Source organism: Pseudophryne corroboree, chromosome 1, assembly GCF_028390025.1.
Source record: "Pseudophryne corroboree isolate aPseCor3 chromosome 1, aPseCor3.hap2, whole genome shotgun sequence".
NCBI classification, from domain to species: Eukaryota; Metazoa; Chordata; class Amphibia; order Anura; family Myobatrachidae; genus Pseudophryne; species Pseudophryne corroboree.
This window is the reverse complement of record NC_086444.1, coordinates 562,845,245-562,862,686: the sequence shown is the minus strand read 5'-3', so window position 1 is coordinate 562,862,686 and position 17,442 is coordinate 562,845,245. Positions and strand designations below refer to the sequence as shown.

The 17,442-nt window shown below is 40.6% G+C and overlaps 1 long non-coding RNA gene and 2 pseudogenes across 1 annotated transcript; 1 reads left to right on the top strand and 2 right to left on the bottom strand.

The window, feature by feature from the left end:
- Positions 1 to 7,310: 7,310 nt before the first annotated feature.
- Positions 7,311 to 7,430, bottom strand: LOC134939757 (5S ribosomal RNA; annotated as a pseudogene).
- Positions 7,431 to 12,494: 5,064 nt separating this feature from the next.
- Positions 12,495 to 12,614, top strand: LOC134945486 (5S ribosomal RNA; annotated as a pseudogene).
- A 1,328-nt stretch (positions 12,615 to 13,942) lies between these two features.
- LOC134920599 (uncharacterized) lies at positions 13,943 to 15,835 on the bottom strand. Its single transcript, XR_010177466.1, has 5 exons — positions 15,805 to 15,835; positions 15,383 to 15,456; positions 14,874 to 14,969; positions 14,677 to 14,789; positions 13,943 to 14,440 (listed from the first exon to the last, which is right to left on the bottom strand). It is a non-coding gene; the product is annotated as an uncharacterized LOC134920599 (long non-coding RNA).
- Positions 15,836 to 17,442: the final 1,607 nt, after the last annotated feature.

Here is a 17,442-nt window from a genome sequence, read left to right as displayed (position 1 = left end):
CAGCCTTGATAGGGCGATATTGTGACCTTGTTGCCGCATTTCATTTAATGTATGCAAACTACCAAACAATTTCACATACGACCCGGACGATGCTGACGTCACACTGGACACTCTTGTCCAGGAGTTCAAGGGAAATTGTTTACGATGTTGCATCACACGCACGTCGTTCTAGTGTGTATATACCCTTAGAATGCAAGATCTCTAAATACATAAGATATTGCTGATAAAAGCAGACAAAACATATAAGGAAACTAGTCCCAAGTTATGGTGAATATAAAAAAAACAATATGAAAACACATAAAAAGTGACAAACTGAGCTATAAAAAGCACTCAGGTTCTCATCCACTTGGTGGAAAGTATTGTCAATTACATTGAAGGAATATCCCAGTACATTCGTATTTCAGCAAGGTGTCTGTGTGGTTTGGTAGTAGATAGGCAGACAGGGTTAATACAGCATTATCCAAGTTCTGCTTCCCCATATTTGCTGATGCATAAAATGAGGGGTCCTTACTAATGCCAGCCCTTGGAAAATCAGTTTTTGTCAGAGGTCTTGGGAACCTTGGTTCTGTTACTGTGATACTGATACTATCATGTGTGTTTTATTTGATCTACTGTAGCCTTCCTGTCAGCTTGAACTAGTCTGGACAGTCTCTTAGGACTTCTCTCACTAACAAAGCATTTTCACCCACAGAACTTGCACTCACTATAAATTATATGTTGTGCTAGAAAATTCCAGTTGTCCAGCAGTTTCTGAGAACTTGTAACCACCCTACCTGACCCCAACAATCATTCAACAGTCAAAATCACTTACAGCACATGACCTTTCTTCCCATGCTGGTGTTTGGTCTCAACAGCAACTGAACCACTTAACAGTGTCTGAGTGGTTATATGCAGTGAGTTCCTGCTGCATGATATACTGATCACATTATGGGGGATATTCAATTGTTTGAAAAGTCGGTTAAGTGTCTGTTTTTTCCTGTCTATTAGATAGGAAAAAACAGACACCCAACTGACTTTTCTAACAATTGAATACCCCCCATTGTGTCATACTGGTGTGCAAGCCTACTTAATATATGTACGTACAGTACTGTACATTACAACTGTTTTTTCTAGGAACATTTAGTTTTACTTGATTGAAAAACACTTGCATAACATAGTTTTATCGTTAATAAATGACAAAGGTCCATCAATGTGAAATGAAAAGTCTGATTGCTAATAAATATATGCAAAAAGATAATATGCAGTTGCATTAAATATATTGGTTACACTGGTCACACAAATTACTTGACAATGATCTCTACCAAATGGAGCTACAGTACACAGTATCATACCATAATAAAGTTACCACCAAAGACCACCCACTTAGCCTGGGATATAAAACACATGTTTCTCGACTCTGAGAAAGGGTCAGCATTACATCCTTGTTACCGGCTGAGCCTGGCAACATCATCTGCTTCATTCGCCTGAGTGTATCTGATTGTCATGATATGTGAAATGAGCGGCTTTTCAAAGCAAAAAAAAGATCAAATAACCTTTGTACTGTGTAAAAAATATAAATGGAAAAACATGAATTACAATAGTGAAACTAGAATTAAAATGTGTACTGATGTAATGGTGGTGCTTTTCTACATACCGTCCTTGTCTGTATCTGTACAAAGTAGTTCTTAAAGGCTTTGCCAATTTCCAAAGAGACTTCTGTGAAAATTTTGAAAGTGAGGGATGCGGTGTGGTGTCTGCAGCAGGCAGAGCTGCCATAAGACTCTTCAGTTACCGTTACAGAGTTACAAGTGGCAACATGAAGGGGGCATGGCCAAGCGATCTGCACCTGTCCCCCCCCTTTTGTGCACCCCTTGAAGCAGGTAAATTGACTGTGCCATCACTGATTAATGAAATTCTACTGGCACTTTGTTTCATTTTTATAAAGTGCAGCACCCATTATAAGCACAAGAACAACAAGCTCACTAGAATATCGGATTAAAGGGAATATTTACTAAGCAGTGATAAGAGCGGAGAAGTGAGCTAGTGGAGAAGTGTCCATGGCAACCAATCAGCCCTGAAGTAACATCTATAATTTGCATACTATAAAATTATACAGAGCTGCTGATTGGTTGATGGGGCAACTGCTTAGTAAATGTCCCCTCTAGTCACTTGTTGAAAGTGTTCAGAATGACTACACAAGTGGCAAACCTTCTGTTTGTGTCTCCATGTTCCTGCTTAGCTGGAATTCTCGGCAGACTTCTTGCATCTCATCCCTCAGCTGACTCATGTGCCACCCAGACAAATCTCCTACGTGAACCAATCTCTTGCTTTTGACCTCAACTATGCATTGTCTAACATCCGTACTAACTTCTTGCACTAACTTAGGTTCCTGGTGCTCAGAACAAGGGAGATGTTATGAAGTGAGTCCAGAGCACCAGGACATAATGCTGGGAAAGGGGAATGGAAAGGGAATAGCCCCTGGCGCTCTATCTCCGTTGTCTCGCCCGTGCTGTCAGTACACTCTTGCGAGACTATGGTTGCTTGAGCCCATGGCAGCCGCGTTTGAAGGGCGGATTACGTCTGCCCAACTTCGATGCCCCCTCAGGTCTTAATGAGAGACAAAGAGTGAACCGAGACAGGGTGATAACAAGGGGCCCTCTAACTAAACAACAAGGCCAGGGGCTACTAACAAACCTAAAACCAAAGTATGTGCGGCTTGCCGCCAAAGGAAAAGAACAAGAAAGGAAATGCTGACCACACGCCGACACAATACTTTTGTGTACCGGTGGTGACAGCATAAGCAGAACCCTCTGCAAAACACCAGTGACAGAAATAATAACGGAATACAGCGGCCTAGGCCGACGGACGCGGCAGAGCCGCTACTCGCGGAACCGGTAAGAATACTGGCAAACGGACAGGAACCCCCAATGCTGCCGACACAGACTCTCAGAACTGGAGGACAGGCAGAATCCCAAACGACAGACCGGTGGACACCAAGAAGCCATAAACTCGACCAGGCATAGGCAAAGCCACAGGACTTCTGGACAGGAACGCTTCATGGCAGGACACGGGATCAGACACAGGAATCGACACAGGGACTGACACAGGAATCGACACAGGAAGCAGCTCGACAGACACTGCTACACAGGAGCTCAGGAACTGGCAGGAACAAGCTCAGAACTCAAGCAGACTGGAAACCTAGAAATATCACCAGCGTCTGTGAATTGCACTGAGCCAGCATATAACAGAGAGGCCTAATTAATAATGTCATGCAGCTGCCCTGTTGCATGACTCCAAACTGACAAGATGCAATTAGCAGCCAGGTGAGGCTGAACACATGGGAACAAGCTGCAATTACACAGACTCACCAGCGGCAGCAACCAAGAGTATTCTTAAACAGAGCAACGGGAAATCCTGGCCTGCAAAACAACTTATAAACATAAAATAGGAATGAACCACTACCTGTGGTTCATAACAGTATCCCCTCCTTAAGGGTGAGCTCAGAGCACCCCATGACACCCACGGGGAACATGAACAGAAGAATAACATAAAATACATAACTGACATGCAAAACAGGAATGAGCCACAGCCGTGGCTCATAACACTAACTGCTTGTATAGTCAATTTGTATTTGGCCACTGCTCTGCTTTTCCTACTCCCAGAAGAGTAGGCGACCCTCCTGCATCTCATCCACTTTCTACTGAAATGGTCGGGACACGGAGTATAACAACAAGAAACGTAGATCTTAGAGGAGGGGGAAAATGATGAGTAGCACTTGGCACCTCCTTAGTAAGCTGCAGCTCCCCTCCAGGCACTCTTCCTTGAGGGGAGAAAATAAATGTTGTCAAGTATGAGAATATCCTGCATCCAACTAATACTGTTGGATAGTGCATGTTGCCTGGCATCCCTTGCATTCCAGTACTGTTATCCATTGGTGCAACAGCCTGCAGTTCTTCAGTATTACACTGGAGTGGTACTTTCATTCTACCTGATAAACAATCCCAACTGCAAGTACTGCGTACTACCAAGTTCCGGCAAACAGAAAGTTCTATAAGACACTGGATAGTGCATCTGTTCTCATTTGTGTCAGCATTAACAAACTGGTTACCTAGAAAGTTTCACATTAAATCCCTCACAAATAGTGCATGCTCTATTACAGAAACATTCCCTTCCTTATATTTCTTGTGGTCATAGCATGAAGCGAAAACTCTTTAAACTAGATACTGTATAGATTCCAGTTATCCAGTATGCAGCTATCATTTTCATCAGTGACCCAGGACATTGGTATAGTATACTTTCACATTATTATTTAATCATCGGGCTCCCAAATAAATAAAAAAATGAGCCTTGTGGTAAATGTAATAGGTTCTGAGTTGCTGGAGGTGAGGGACATCGGGCGAAAATACCTATATTTTTAAAGTGCCAATCATTTATGAGGCAAAATCTTCCACAGTAGTGCCCCTTATACATGTTACACCCCACAGTTTTTTTTTTAACTGGGGCTCATCACCCCAGAAGCCTGGTGAGAGATCATATTCCATTTACTTTTTATCTAATATCACATTATTGTGCTTCATCCCTATTGGCAGCATTTGGGCAACTATGGGCCTAATTCAGCATGGATTGTTAGTCTGAGAAATTGCAGTTGTCTGCGAGCAGAAAGGCGCCGCCCCGTTAGGAAGAAAAACCGCCCCCTGCAAGTGTGCGAATGCATCGTAGATCGCTATCCACTCGCTGATGCATATGCAATTTTCAGAACATCGAAGATTTTTTGCTATCTGAGCAAATGTAAGTAGGTCTGAGGCTGCTACTAATCTGCAATGGAGACATCCTGGAAGTGGTCAGCGGTGACATCAGAAATCCTCCCCAAAAAACGCCTGGGCACGTCTGTGTTTTTTCTGACACACCCAGAAAACAGCATGTTTCTGCCCAGATATGCCAAATTCCTGTCAGTCAAACAGCGGCCACATTACGACTATGATCTGTACACAATTTGTCGCTATTGCCCCTAGTGCATGCACAGTCATTCGATAATTGCTCGATTTGCAAATTCTCTAATTAGCGATCCATGCTGAATTAGGTGTGAGTGGAGATCTTACTTCCAGTACACTATCCCTTTCTAGGACAGCACGCTTCATAAAGGTTGTAATCAAGGAGAAGCCTACTGTCCGGCAGTACCAAGCTCACTGATTGGCTGAACTCACCGAACACAAACATTTTTAGCACACTATTCAGTTTATTATTGCACAGCTAAGAGGGGACAGTATATGCAATAGTAGACTTTATTATTGCTCTCGACCAGTGATTTTCAACCTTTTTTTACTCGCAGCACACCGAACAATATTTTAAAATTGCCAAGGCACACCATCAGTTCCCCACAGAAAAAAAACAAATAACACACATTGGCCCTCATAGTAAAAAAATAAATAAATCCACACATATATTGGCCTACACAGGAAAGACAATCATATTGCTCCCCACATAAATCCTATTGCTCCCCACATGAATTCTTCACATGTTCCTCCCATAAATCCTTATTCTCCCCACATAAATCCTATTGTTCCCCACAGGAGAAAAAAAATAACAAATATTAGCCCCTACCGGTTAGCTGTCCTCCTTCCTGTCCCTCAGTGGCGGGGGCTGTTCATAGTGGAGTGCTGTGAAGACTGAGCAGCGGGCGGTTGGGCAGGTGTGGATGTGGGTGGGCAAGGAAAGCTGTGTATGCAGGCAGGAACTGGAAGATGTGTATGCAGGCGGGTGGGCTGGCTGGAGGGTGAGATGTGGTGGACGTGACCTATGATATCACACCGCCGCGTCTTCAAGGCATACGTCGCGGCCGGAGCACGACTGATCCTCTAAGAAGAGCCTGAGCCAACAGTTCACTCTGAAGGTGCAGAAAACTGCTCTGGCTCCGCGGCACACCTTGTAAATGGTCGCGGCACACGAGTGTGCCACGGCACACTGGTTGAAAAAGCCTGCTCTAGACAGTACAATCAGACACACGAATCAGGAATAAAGAAGACACAAAGTAATTATGGACTCATTCCAGGGGCAAACGCAGGATTTTTACAGGGGGGTTTCCGGAATTTATATATATATATATATATATATATATACACATACACACATATACATATATATATATATATATATATATATATATATTATAAATACATACATACATACATACAAGGGGGGGGGATTTAGCGACCAATGGTGTCTTTAAAAAGATAAACACTCACACTATGAGTAAATAAATATAAAATAAAATACAATTTATTCACATAAAAAAAGAATATTTTTCACATAAAAGTTTCTTAATAACAGGTCTCTTTAAAAAATGGGATAAAAACAATGTACACATAAAATATATTACCAGTTAAAATATATAAATAAGAAGATTATTGCTTAACTGGGTGTGTGGTCACTGCCAGGTTGCCCAACGCGTTTCGTCATTCAGACTTCATCAAGGGGTATTGGCAGAGTGGGACCAGGCTTCTATTTATACCAGTACTGATCTAATAGCAATTATGACATCACTTCCTGTTGTTTGCACATGGTATTGCAGAACAGACTATAATCTAGTAGTTACAATTCTTATATATCATGATTAGATAGTGTATATGGGTACAGTGTGTGGTAAATGCTGTAAATGTAAGTTTGGAGCAGGAAAGGTGGATAAAAAGTCATGAAAAGTAGCGCTGGCGGCTTTTCCGCCACACTTCCGGTTGTCCTGACGTTGCGTCACTTCGGCCCCACTTCCGGAGACGGGACCGCGCATGCGCCCGCGGTTTTCACTGATTCTGTTCTTCCTAGAGGCCAAGAGTGTTTGTACAGATAGCTCCAGCGGCGGCCATCTTTGTGTCGTTTTTTCATAGGCATTTCCATGCGGTGGCCATGTTTATGGAGATCAGGATCAGGGATATTATTATATCAGTCCTCCGTGATATGAAACATGGGAATAGAGAAAGAGGTTTAGTTAATAGGTGATTAAGAGCAATCTGGTCACCATAGTAACAATTCCTAGGCAGAAGGACACTCAATAATAGGGCATTCATATAAGTAAATGTATAGAGCTTCGTCAAATTGGTGGATTTGTGATCAATTAAGTGCGCGAGCGTGCAGATTAATGAGATATATACATATAAATATAAGAGGAAGTAATTAAAGTGCTTTGTGCAATTAATATTAATAATAAGGTGCAGACAGTTAATTAATGATATTCATAAGGTGCAGACATTAATATGGAGCTAGTGATAAGCTCATATGAGTTTTTTATATTAACGTAGTTGTAATAATGACATGCTCATGCAGGCTTTTTATGTGAGTTTAGGTTACAGTACCTGATATTCCCAGGTGGTCTCCCTAGTCTGGTACTGATCAGGCCCGACACTGCTTCGCTTCCAAGATCGGGCGAGATTGGGCATTTCCAGTGTGGTTTGACTGTAATAATTACTTACCATACATGTGTCATATTACGACTATATACATATAGTTGCTTAAATGATGTCGGAAAGGAGTTAGGGAGGGTGGGGGGAGAGGGGGGGTGGGAGGGGGGGAGTGGGAGAAGAGGGGTGGGGGCGGGGGGGGGATGTGGAGGAGGTGATATTGGGTAAGATCGGCTGTGCCGCGGCTGTGTTAAGGGGTGGGTGAAGAACATGGGGTTGGAATCCAACCGTAAAATCATGATGGCACAAATGGATTCACAGGAACGGAGCGATTTCATAATAGTCATTGAATCCCTTTGGGTGGAGTGTCTGTAGTTGGAATATCCAATACATTTCTCTGCGTGAAAGTTTATTCGCCAGGTCACCGCCTCTTTCTCCCAGATTCACTAATTCAATTGCTTTAAAAGTCAATGCTTCTGGGTTGGAGTTGTGTGCTATCTTGAAATGTTTGGATACAGCGTGGTTCTCCATTTTATTTTTTATATTACGGATATGTTCTTGGATCCTTATTTTAAGCGGTCTCTTTGTTTTTCCCATATATTGTTTTCCGCACTCACATTCCAATAAATAGATCACCGATTGGGTATTACAATTTATGAAATCTTTGATTTTGTACACTTCCTTTTTCTCCGTGTCTGTGAATGTTTTCCTCACTGGGTGTAGGTACCTACAGATGTTGCATCGGCCACATTTGAAAGATCCAGTGCATTTTGGCATTTGTGAACCCTCTTCAGGTTCCTTTCGTAGCATGCTTGGGGCTAGAACATCTTTAAGATTTTTTGATTTCCTGAAGACGATCTCGGGGCGAGGAGGCAGGATTTCTTTAAGGACCGGGTCCATTAATAGGATTCCCCAGTGGTTACTGAGTGAGTCTCTAATGGATTTCTCATGACGATTGTATGTTGTAATAAAAGAAACGGAATCTTTTTTGGTTTCTTTGGACTTGTATTCTAGTAGCGTTGATCTCTCTAGTGCCTTTGCTTTAGTGGCTGCTTCTTCCAAGATGTTGATTGGATATTCTTTGTCCTTGAATCTACTTTTGTACTTCTCAATTTGGGCTTCACATTCTTCCTGGTTGCTGCAATTTCTCTTTATTCTGTTAAATTGGGAGAAGGGGATGTTATTTTTCCATTTCTTTAAGTGGTTACTTTTGTAGTGTAGGTAACTATTTGTGTCAACTGGCTTAATGAAGTTATTGGTGTCAACTTTTCCATCCATCCCCTCTAGAATCAGATCGAGGAATTCAATAGATTCTTTGTTGATCTTTGATGTAAAGACGAGATTCAACTCGTTATTGCTCAGGAATTCAACGAACTTATAAAAACATTCTTCCGTGCCGTCCCAGATAATTAAAATGTCATCTATGTAGCGACGATAAAAGATTAGGTGGTTCTTAAAATCATGGTTACCATAGATAAAATTCTTCTCCCAACTGCCCATGAATAAATTTGCGAAGCTCGGTGCAAAAATCGTACCCATAGCGGTCCCGCATCGCTGTAGATAAAAAATGATCTAAAAATTTAAAATGGTTGTGCTGAAGAATAAAATACATAACATCACAAATAAAATCTTTATGGATGGCTGTTAGTGAGGTATCATTCTCCATAAATTCTCTGCATGCTGTTACACCTTTTTCGTGGTTTATACAAGTGTATGACGACTGAACGTCTATTGTCGCCCACCTAAAGGTGTCTTTCCATTCAAGGTCTTTTAGGGAGTTCAACACGGCGGTAGTGTCCTTCAAATATGATGGTAGCTCTTTAACATAAGTTTTGAGGAAAACATCTGCGTATTCTGATAAATTTGACGTGAGTGAATCAATACCCGTCACAATAGGTCTTCCGGGCGGGTTTTCCAGGTTTTTGTGAATTTTGGGCAGAAAATAGAAGATAGGGGTAATGGGGTCTGACTTCATCAGAAATTGGAATTCTTCCTTCGTAATGACGTCTGTGCATAGACCGTGCACTAGGAGTGTTCTTAATTCATCAACGAAGATATCTTTGGGGTCACCGGATAGTTTAGTGTAGGAAGCCTCATCTTCAAGTAATCTCTGAGCTTCATTAATGTATTTCTCACGGTCCATGATAACCAGACCCCCCCCCCCCCTTTATCAGCTTGTTTTATCACAATTTCTTGATTTTTCTGTAACTTAAGAGCTTCTTTTTCTCGATTCGTGATGTTCCTCTCCTTAATTGCATCCAAGTTAGTTTCACATAGATCCTTTTTTACCATCTCATAAAAGATACTAATATTACTTCCTTTTGACTCCAGAGGGTAAAACTTTGAGGTCGGTTTTAGACCTGATTTTGATTGGTTTTCATAGTTACTGATAACAGCATCCTCTTTCCTTAAAAAATTTCTTTTTAATGTTAGTTTTCTAATGAACTTATTTAGATCAATGAAGGTCTCAAATTTGTTAGGTGCGAATGTGAGGCCTTTATTAAGTAAAGATAATTCCGGTTTCGACAGAGTGTGTTGTGAGAGATTGAAGATTGCTTTTTCCTTTGTATCTGTCAATGTACTGCTCTTTTTTTGTTCTCTCTCCCTCCTGCTGCCCCGTTTTCCTCTTCCTCTGTGTACCTTCTTTTGAGAGGTGATGCAAGGCGGATGTCTTCCTTCAGGGAATTTCTTGTGGCTTCTTTGGGTCTTGACAAATTTGAGACCTTCATTGATCTAAATAAGTTCATTAGAAAACTAACATTAAAAAGAATTTTTTTAAGGAAAGAGGATGCTGTTATCAGTAACTATGAAAACCAATCAAAATCAGGTCTAAAACCGACCTCAAAGTTTTACCCTCTGGAGTCAAAAGGAAGTAATATTAGTATCTTTTATGAGATGGTAAAAAAGGATCTATGTGAAACTAACTTGGATGCCATTAAGGAGAGGAACATCACGAATCGAGAAAAAGAGGCTCTTAAGAAGTTACAGAAAAATCAAGAAATTGTGATAAAACAAGCTGATAAAGGGGGGGGGGGGTCTGGTTATCATGGACCGTGAGAAATACATTAATGAAGCTCAGAGATTACTTGAAGATGAGGCTTCCTACACTAAACTATCCGGTGACCCCAAAGATATCTTCGTTGATGAATTAAGAACACTCCTAGTGCACGGTCTACGCACAGACGTCATTACGAAGGAAGAATTCCAATTTCTGATGAAGTCAGACCCCATTACCCCTATCTTCTATTTTCTGCCCAAAATTCACAAAAACCTGGAAAACCCGCCCGGAAGACCTATTGTGGCGGGTATTGATTCACTCACGTCAAATTTATCAGAATACGTAGATGTTTTCCTCAAAACTTATGTTAAAGAGTTACCATCATATTTGAAGGACACTACCGCCGTGTTGAACTCCCTAAAAGACCTTGAATGGAAAGACACCTTTAGGTGGGCGACAATAGATGTTCAGTCGTTATACACTTGTATAAACCACGAAAAAGGTGTAACAGCATGCAGAGAATTTATGGAGAATGATACCTCACTAACAGCCATCCATAAAGATTTTATTTGTGATGTTATGTATTTTATTCTTCAGCACAACTATTTTACATTTTTAGATCATTTTTATCTACAGCGATGCAGGACCGCTATGGGTACGATTTTTGCACCGAGCTTCGCAAATTTATTCATGGGCAGTTGGGAGAAGAATTTTATCTATGGTAACCATGATTTTAAGAACCACCTAATCTTTTATCGTCGCTACATAGATGACATTTTAATTATCTGGGACGGCACGGAAGAATGTTTTTATAAGTTCGTTGAATTCCTGAGCAATAACGAGTTGAATCTCATCTTTACATCAAAGATCAACAAAGAATCTATTGAATTCCTCGATCTGATTCTAGAGAGGATGGATGGAAAGTTGAAACCAAGAACTTCATTAAGCCAGTTGACACAAATAGTTACCTGCACTACAAAAGTAACCACTTAAAAAAATGGAAAAATAACATCCCCTTCTCCCAATTTAACAGAATAAAGAGAAATTGCAGCAACCAGGAAGAATGTGAAGCCCAAATTGAGAAGTACAAAAGTAGATTCAAGGACAAAGAATATCCAATCAACGTCTTGGAAGAAGCAGCCACTAAAGCAAAGGCACTAGAGAGATCAACGCTACTAGAATACAAGTCCAAAGAAACCAAAAAAGATTCCGTTTCTTTTATTACAACATACAATCGTCATGAGAAATCCATTAGAGACTCACTCAGTAACCACTGGGGAATCCTATTAATGGACCCGGTCCTTAAAGAAATCCTGCCTCCTCGCACCGAGATTGTCTTTAGGAAATCAAAAAATCTTAAAGATGTTCTAGCCCCAAGCATGCTACGAAAGGAACCTGAAGAGGGTTCACGAATGCCAAAATGCACTGGATCTTTCAAATGTGGCCGATGCAACATCTGTAGGTACCTACACCCAGTGAGGAAAACATTCACAGACACGGAGAAAAAGGAAGTGTACAAAATCAAAGATTTCATAAATTGTAATACCCAATCGGTGATCTATTTATTGGAATGTGAGTGCGGAAAACAATATGTGGGAAAAACAAAGAGACCGCTTAAAATAAGGATCCAAGAACATATCCGTAATATAAAAAATAAAATGGAGAACCACGCTGTATCCAAACATTTCAAGATAGCACACAACTCCAACCCAGAAGCATTGACTTTTAAAGCAATTGAATTAGTGAAGCTGGGAGAAAGAGGCGGTGACCTGGCGAATAAACTTTCACGCAGAGAAATGTATTGGATATTCCAACTACAGACACTCCACCCAAAGGGATTCAATGACTATTATGAAATCGCTCCGTTCCTGTGAATCCATTTGTGCCATCATGATTTTACGGTTAGATTCCAACCCCCTGTTCTTCACCCACCCCTTAACACAGCCGCAGCACAGCCGATCTTACCCAATATCACCTCTTCCACCCCCCCACCCGCCCCCCCATACACCTCTTCTCCCACTCCCCACCTCCACCACCCCCTCTCCCCCCACCCTCCCTAACTCCTTTCCGACATCATTTAAGCAACTATATGTATATAGTCGTAATATGACACATGTATGGTAAGTAATTAGTACAGTCAAACCACACTGGAAATGCCCAATCTCGCCCGATCTTGGAAGCGAAGCAGTGTCGGGCCTGATCAGTACCAGACTAGGGAGACCACCTGGGAATATCAGGTACTGTAACCTAAACTCACATAAAAAGCCTGCATGAGCATGTCATTATTACAACTACGTTAATATAAAAAACTCATATGAGCTTATCACTAGCTCCATATTAATGTCTGCACCTTATGAATATCATTAATTAACTGTCTGCACCTTATTATTAATATTAATTGCACAAAGCACTTTAATTACTTCCTCTTATATTTATATGTATATATCTCATTAATCTGCACGCTCGCGCACTTAATTGATCACAAATCCACCAATTTGACGAAGCTCTATACATTTATATGAATGCCCTATTATTGAGTGTCCTTCTGCCTAGGAATTGTTACTATGGTGACCAGATTGCTCTTAATCACCTATTAACTAAACTTCTTTCTCTATTCCCATGTTTCATATCACGGAGGACTGACATAATAATATCCCTGATCCTGATCTCCATAAACATGGCCGCCGCATGGAAATGCCTATGAAAAAACGACACAAATATGGCCGCCGCTGGAGCTATCTGTACAAACACTCTTGGCCTCTAGGAAGAACAGAATCAGTGAAAACCGCGGGCGCATGCACGGTCCCGTCTCCGGAAGTGGGGCCGAAGTGACGCGACGTTAGGACAACCGGAAGTGTGGTGGAAAAGCCGCCAGCGCTACTTTTCATGACTTTTTATCCACCTTTCCTGCTCCAAACTTACATTTACAGCATTTACCACACACTGTACCCATATATGCTATCTAATCATGATATATAAGAATTGTAACTACTAGATTATAGTCTGTTCTGCAATACCATGTGCAAACAACAGGAAGTGATGTCATAATTGCTATTAGATCAGTACTGGTATAAATAGAAGCCTGGTCCCACTCTGCCAATACCCCTTGATGAAGTCTGAATGACGAAACGCGTTGGGCAACCTGGCAGTGACCACACACCCAGTTAAGCAATAATCTCCTTATTTATATATTTTAACTGATAATATATTTTATGTGTACATTGTTTTTATCCCATTTTTTAAAGAGACCTGTTATTAAGAAACTTTTATGTGAAAAATATTCTTTTTTTATGTGAATAAATTGTGTTTTATTCTATATTTATTTACTCATAGTGTGAGTGTTTATCTTTTTAAAGACACCATTGGTCGCTAAATCTCCCCCCCCCCCTTGCATTTTTTTAGCTCATACCACAGGGAACCACCATCCCTATTTGGGGGTCAGCTGACGCCCTTTTGAATCTTTAGGGAGTGTCTATTTTAACTTTATTTGCATGGTACATTGTATACCTTGGCCTTAATCGTTGGTAAACACAAGTGGCACAAGAACTCTCTTATATATATATATATATATATATATATATATATATACTCCACAAACACTCTCCTCCTGCGCTAATTGGTTTCAAAATAGGCGATTAGGTATAGCTATCTCTAGGATGGGCTGCCTGGTTCCTCTGAGTTCCTTGTTAGGAGGAACTGAGCAAAGAAAATAGAGTATAGAAAAAGAGGAAAAATGGCGCCCCAGGGGTTTACAAATACCCTTATACAAAGACTATTGCTTAACAGGATTTGCAATCAATATTTATACAGGTTTTTAAAACACATAACGGACTGTACTTTTCATAAAAAATTATTAAAACAATTATACAGAAACATGAAGTATATCCATCATTATTACATGTACATTATGATGTAGTTTCTCCTACAGAAATCCATCAATGGGATATGGAGGAAAGAAGGCAACCTTTCTGTTGTATCCTTATTCTTCCTCATTAAATATTCGGAGATAACATCAACAAGAAATACAGTAACCCAACGCGTTTCGTCTAGGAACTAGACTTCATCAGGGGTGCGTCTAGAAATTATAGAACAACCATTCAATAAAATATATGAATACATGAATATACATAGAAATACATAAGAAAATGTACAAACAATCCAAAAGAACGGTCCGAAAAAACAAAGATGGGCAAGACAAGGAAAAAATCGAAAACATGGAATGAGCAGTTGATAATCTCACATAATTAGAAGAGACTTTAAGATGTTATTCATAAATATGGTCCACCGAAAAAGATTTTATGTTAGACATACCTTAGATAATAATGTCTATCCAAAAGAGTGATAGGCCTAGATCATTGGCCGAATAGGTTCATACGTGGGCTTCCAAACATCAATGAGGCGTGAAATAAGGGCATAAAGTCAGCCTAATTGGGAATATAACAAGTTCTTGAAGGGATCTATTATCTAAATTCAATTAAACCGTAGAGGTTGAATAATGTACAACATACCTTGTGAATCTGGTAACTCAGATTACGAAGAGCTCAAAAGGGAAGCATTCGTATGAAAAAAAGAGGAATCGGCAACTTCATGCACACATGGAGGACCTAATGAGTTAATTAGCATTTGTTAGTGTCTCACCTTATCATGGTGAAAGGTATACAAAAAGGGAGGGCCTAAACTCAGATACCACTCATTTCAAGAATCACTGGTATATAAACGCCTTCACATCTGAAATGTGAGGACTAGTCAGACCATAAAGATATGTTCTAGGAGATTACTATTAATCTTTCCATACATCATAGACCTTAACCTCCATTTAAAAAATAAAAATGGGCGTGTATTACCTCTAGTCTAATTTTTCTGTCTTTTTAGACTAGAAGTATAAAATTAATTACTTCTATATGAAGCACATGTGCTGATGAATCTGCATCTTATCAGTGAAGACTCTATTCACTATTGTAATTAATCTATTAACATTAAGATTCCACAAGCACAAAATACATTAATCATAACATACCTCAGAAGTCACAATACAGTTGAAAAATGCAGAAATCTATACAGAGTCCTTATGGTATCCTATGGATATGATACCTAGAGGATTTAATTGTATAACAACAGTTAGGACCTATGTTAACTAAGTCCCAATCTGAGAACACATGTGTATAATCACACTAATTAAAACCAATTGACCCAGGGATATATGGAAACAGACAGCAAATACTCTAAAGAAACCACCACTTAATTACCAACAGGTGGACAATGAAAGGAAGCTGTGCTAGGAGTATAAGATTGCACAGCCCAGCATGAAGGCTTAAAAATAAAAATATATATCAGCAATTTAACTAAGTATGAATACATATTTGTGTAAAAAGAAATCCAGCATCAACTTAAGCTAAATAGAGCCTGGTGTAGAATGTCATAAAGACAAGTTTTCCTTACCTTCCAAATAGTGATCAGCAGTGAGCCAGTGATCATGCAATGAAGCATGGAGGCTAAGTGCATGTTTATATAGAAGGAACTTTGATGACCTCACTTCCTTCAGTGATACTAATTAGTGTTTAAATGACTGTGAATAACTAGTATTATGAAGTAAAAAAGGGGATCTTTATAAATCCCCTATAGCAATGTAAGTATATAATTATTTTACAACTAGTGAAAATTACCATAAACCTAAACTTAAGCCACATATAATTTAATTAATTGGCTTTCCCAAAATACCCTGTTGTGGCTAGTATCTATGTGAAATAAATGTGGTTCTGATTGACAGCTAACGGAGCCTATAGAGAAGTGAATGGGAGTGGAGGCGGGACATAAACTTTTCACACTTATTCTAATTGGTGTCCGTCAGGACAGGCCTCCCCAGCAAGGCGACTTCGGTTGCCCATAGCAACTCCAAACGCGCTGCACTCAGTTGCGCCGACGCTGGAGCTGAAAGCCCCATCATCAGGTGCCACGGGTTGTTAGTCAGACCGGGAAGTCAGGGAGTGTCTATTTTAACTTTATTTGCATGGTACATTGTATACCTTGGCCTTAATCGTTGGTAAACACAAGTGGTGCAAGAACTCTCTCTCTCTCTCTCTCTATATATATATATATATATATATATATATGTGTGTGTGTGTGTACACCCTGGAGAAGGGTAATAAACAGTGGATAAGGTGGACATCTTAGTTGTATTTTAAACGATTCCCAGACCGAAGAGTGCCATCATTTCTGTGTGTGTGTGTGTGTGTGTGTGTGTGTGTCTCATACATGTTGATTCATATTATTACATTTTATTTATAAGGCGCCACATGTGTTTCGCAGCGCCGTACAAAGGACAGTACAGGGAGACAAAACATAGCATTACAGTAAATAAATAACAGAAATAGAGTACAGGTAAAATAGAGCACCACACGTTCTCAAGACATAATACAGCTAAGATGTAAGTATTGATGGAGTGATCATCGTACTACTAGAGGCTGGTGGCCATAGATGGAGATGAGCCTTTACTAGCAGGATAAAGATGGTTGTTGAGTAGGGGAGAGCTGCGAGTAAAATGTGTCGAGGCGAGGGCTTAGATAACAAGAGGAAAGAGGGCCCTGCTCTGAAGAGCTAACAATCTAGTGGGGAGGGGCGACAGACAGATGACAAGAGGTGCAGGCAAGTGGGAGGTAGCCTGATGGCAGTATGCAAGCAAAGCTGAGATGTTCACGGCATGAGGCAGGGGGGTGGAGGCACGGCTTCAGCACTGGGTTATGCATCGGGAGGGTATGCTTTGATGAATAGGTGGGTTTTTAGTGCCCGTTTGAAGCTTTGCAAGGTCGGGGAGAGTCTAATGGAGCGGGGGAGTGCGTTCCACTGAAGGGGTGCAGCACGGGCAAAATCCTGAACTTGTGCATGGAAAGCAGTGACCAGGGTGGTGGAGAGGCGACGGTCATTAGTCGACTGTAGGGGGCGGGAGGGAGTATGAAGGGAAAGGAGGTTGGAGATGTAGGGGGCAGTGGAATTAGAGATGGCCTTGTATGTGAGGGTGAGGAGTTTGAAGAGGATTCTGTAGGGGAATGGGAGCCAGTGTAGATTTTGTCGAAGGGGAGT